The following is a 4,399-nucleotide window of genomic DNA, read 5'->3' as shown; positions in this document are numbered from 1 at the left end:
CGGTATTGACACTTTCAGTGAAATTTGCCTTTTCTTTATGTCCCTTCTTTGCTAACCATTTTTTATACTTGTTACATGTGCTTTTAAATGTCCGTCTTCTTTACAAAAATAACACACTCGTTTCTTGTCACTCACTGTTTTTAACGCAATTTCCGGCTTACTATTTCTGTCTCTTTCTATTCGGCGTTTATACTCAGAAATTACCTTTGAGCATACCAATCTCGATGTCGCGAGCTTCAAGCGCGGTTGTGAGAGTATCGTAACTTTTCGGTAACGAGCCTCATAATGAAGCACTCATCAAAAATTCCGGCTTTATTTCGCCACCTAGAGCCAATAATTTTTGAAATAACTCATTCATCTTATTTACGTGCTCCTCGACATTCTCACCTTTTTCAAGTTTCTGCCTCATAATCATTCTTAAAGTGCTTACCTGATTTCTTGGTGTGCCTTTTTCGTAAAATTCTTTTAACGCACTCCACGCTGCCTTCGCTGTTCCTTTTATGCTGTATTTAACTGTCTTCTACATTGAGAGAAATTGTAGAGTGAGCTCTTTGCTCTGCTTCTGTCCACTGCGATGTTACTGAGATATCACTTTACATACACATTTTTCGTTTGAACAGATGACTTTAATAAAGAAAGCAACAATTTAATTTCAATAAGTTATTTATTAAGAAAAATTTTTTTTCGAGATTTCTGTTCCGCAAAAGTGTCATAACATCATCGAAGTTTAGAAATCGGGCCATAGAATTTTCAATAGACAGAATAGCAAAGTTACATAACCTGTCTTGTCGAGAGTAGAGTTTCTTAAATAAGTCTTTACCAATTTTAGTTTTGAAAATGATCGTTCAGCACTAGCTGTAGTCACAAGAATTACATACATCACAATGCATACTTCAGGAAAGCTGCAAGACATAAAATAATTTTTTATTATTAATAAATCAGCAAGGTCTCTAATACACGACAATTTTTCTATTTCGTCTCTGAAGGTGGATCGAAAACTTAAAATTTCTCTGCCAAATAATTCAGATATGTCTTTTTTATAAGTCTCAACAAATTCTAGAGCATTTTTTAATATATCAGTGTAACTTAAAACTTTTAACGTGGAAGGCTGTAAAACATTGAAATGTGAAACAATTTCATTCATTGGAATGAAACGCGATTTCAGTTGGTTTATAATGATATCCAATATTCGATACAATATATTCACACTCAACAAGCTTTCCGGGTCTTGGAGGCGCTCGTCTTCGCAGAGCTCGTCAAAATGGCGTTTTACCTTCCTGACGAGTATTAGAAAATTCAGGGGTGATGGACCATTTTTCAGCTACACTATTTGCTTCCATCTTCAAATTTTCAAATTCATGTCGATACCTTTCCAATACTTCTAGGCAGATTTTCAAACGTTTTACGGCTTTTCGGAGCCGCGGATGGTCTGCCCTAATGCACCTGCAAATGAACATTAGCATACAAGCACATATGTACGTACATACGGATGTGTGCACATACATATTTTTCTTATGTATCACTATGTTGTGCCGGTACATAGAAATTTATGTAATTATCATGTTTTTTATTTCTGTTATTCCTTGGAATCCGTTCTTCGTTGTTATGCATAAATATGTCACACAGCAAGTAAGTTAGGCAGTCTTGTACAAACATTTGAAAATAAATAGTCGAACAAAACAGGAATCGTTTTTCTTTTAACATAACGCTACTAAAAAGGCTTAGCTAGCTCTAACAACGGCATTTGAAAGTTTGTGTGTCTTTAGACTGAAGTGCTTTAGAGGCTGCATCGGTAGTTAGTAGGATTTTACAATGGAAAACCAGTAACATAACAAAATTGTAGTTTTCAATCTTCTTTTTGAGTGAAACAGATTCATTTCTTTCATCTGATTTGCAATTTAACAGAATTGTTATCGTTAGCGCTTTTTGCACTTCAACAAACCGAACTTTTAAAGCAAAAACGGTATCATAACGTCCTACCCATCTATTAGGGTTTAATGTTTTCAGTGTTATTGAATTTGAAGACTCACTTTCTTCATTAGATATCAAACTTGTTAAAATATTCCATCGTTTGATACTATGCCCAAAAAAATTAGAAATTTGTTGAATTCTTCAAAAAAATTTTGCATATCAATAACCTCTCTCACTCCATCATTGAGTACTAGATTTAAATTATGAGCAGCACAGTGAACATATACGGCATTTGGCTCAACATCTTTTATGAGTTTCTGAACTTCATCATAAGTACTTTTCATTGTGTTAGCACCATCATATCCTTGTCGTCGACACTTATTTAGAGGAATGCTTTTGTCATTTATGGATTTAATAATTTGCTTGGACATTGCTAAGTCAGTTGGATCCTTAACTTCATGAAATCCCAAAATGTTTCTTTAATGACAAGTGCCTTAGGGATCCCATTACAATCTTTTTCGATCATACAATAATGGTAAAGTTCACACATTTGATCAATTTTTAAAATACCTTGCGTTGTATCGAATATGATAGAGTAGAATGGCTATATTACATGTTGAAAGTGTCAGAGTAACATCAAGAAGTCTAGAAAGTACTTGTCGCCAAAAGGATTTTTGTTTTTTGATTATAGTTGCCACTGTTGATACGTAAGACAGGAATCCAGATGAATTTTTGATGTCTCGTGTCTTTGTATGCCATCTACAATATGTTTCCAGTCGTCATAGCCCTCAATCCAAACATTTTGTATATTCTTAGATGCCCGATTTGCGAACAACCAACACGGTTCACAATACGCACACTGAAGTATTGAAGAATAGGAAAGCCATGTACGTTCAAGCTTGACGCCAGACTTGGAAACAATATAATAATGTTTTTCTATAAAAGATCTATTGTTACTATCTTTTAAGAAAGGGCCATTAGGTTTGCAATGTCCGTTTTCAATCACGAAGCTTTTCACTTGATTATGGCGAAGATACAATATTTTTCATGGTAGAATATAATTCATTTTGATTGCCGGTACCTTGTTGTGGTTGTTCTGAATCTGGATATTCACTGATGTTGGGTGGTGCATGTGATATCCAATTCTTCACTTCTGGAGCACTGCTCAATCGATTTTTTATTATTTAAGTCATCATTTTTCAATTACTGACTAATTTTAGGTAGCTTTTTATTTTTTTCTTCTGTTTCCTTCTTTCTCTTTCGTTTTACGCTCCCACTTAAATATTTTCTGGAACTAGACATTTTAATATTTAACTTTCACAATAAACTTTACTTTGCCACTATTTTCATATTCAATAAAATAACATAATTAAACATACAAATCACCAATCGTTTAAATACTCGCACAAAGAATACGAAGCCCTCATAAAAAAATATCAAATCCGGGATTCGCCTAACATAGTGTGGCCAACTCACCCCCGCAGTAGCGATACGAAATTAATGCTTACCCGCGCTGCCAACGTTCCGCTCCAAAATATGTAGAAACCAATGGATGCATTTTAGAATGAATAATAACCTGCAATTATCGGTATTTTGATTGACTGGTTTTTGACGGTCATAAGTAAGTAAAATTACTCGTCACGCGTACTTCTCTAAAAATGAATAAACATCTTTTTGTTAGTTCGGTTGAAATGCTTAACGATTTATTGATTGGATTTTAAGCAGAATTTATAAAAATATACTTTTCACATAAAATAAATTACTCATGTACAATATAAAAAAAATTCTTGAGCTCGCGGCCTGTTGGCCTGGGGCCCTCTTGGGTCGGGGGCCCGTGGCATTTTGCCACCCATGCCACCCTATTGTTACGCCACTGAACATTTGCATTTTATAGCGGCGGTTAAAATAATTCTCGCTATTAAACTTTGCTATTGAATATTTAGATTCTGTCATTCTGTCCAATAGAATTTGTTTGTTAGTAACCTTAAACGTTGAAGTGGCCCATAACCTGTTGTATAAATCTGTAGAACTAACTAGCATCCGGATAATTGTACCACTAATGGAAAGCACTAATATAACTGCAAAGTACCAATATAATTTTATTTACCTTCAATTGATTATGATAAATTACTGTGAGACAGATTAAAAGGTAGTGAATACAAAAATGTATCGAAAGTAACCTAAATTAACGATAATATAAGTTCACAGGAGAGTTGCCTCGTATAAAGTATTATGGCTAAAGATTTGAATGCATAGATAACTCCACTAAATACATGAGCTTAATAACTGCCGTAATATCTGGATCTGGTAGCTCGTATCTTTTCGCTAGTTGTGTTGTTGTAGTAGTTTTACTAAACCCCACCTGTGCGATATAGTCACCTGTCGTCTTCGTCTAACTCATTTAGCGGTAGACCCAGAAAACGCGCTCTGTCTTGCTATCGTCTGCCTCCATCAAGGCTAATTCATGGCTTGGTGCGTGACTATCATT

General features: G+C 34.8%; 1 long non-coding RNA gene across 1 annotated transcript; it reads right to left on the bottom strand.

The window, feature by feature from the left end:
* Window positions 1-645: 645 nt before the first annotated feature.
* LOC129251462 (uncharacterized) lies at window positions 646-4,091 on the bottom strand. The gene is made up of 3 exons (XR_008582974.1): window positions 4,019-4,091; window positions 3,420-3,563; window positions 646-902 (listed from the first exon to the last, which is right to left on the bottom strand). It is a non-coding gene; the product is annotated as an uncharacterized LOC129251462 (long non-coding RNA).
* Window positions 4,092-4,399: the final 308 nt, after the last annotated feature.

The sequence above is a fragment of the Anastrepha obliqua genome, unplaced genomic scaffold (assembly GCF_027943255.1).
Source record: "Anastrepha obliqua isolate idAnaObli1 unplaced genomic scaffold, idAnaObli1_1.0 ptg000023l, whole genome shotgun sequence".
NCBI classification, from domain to species: domain Eukaryota; kingdom Metazoa; phylum Arthropoda; class Insecta; order Diptera; family Tephritidae; genus Anastrepha; species Anastrepha obliqua.
The sequence above is the reverse complement of the archived record's forward strand: the minus strand, read 5'-3'. Positions and strand labels throughout refer to the sequence as shown.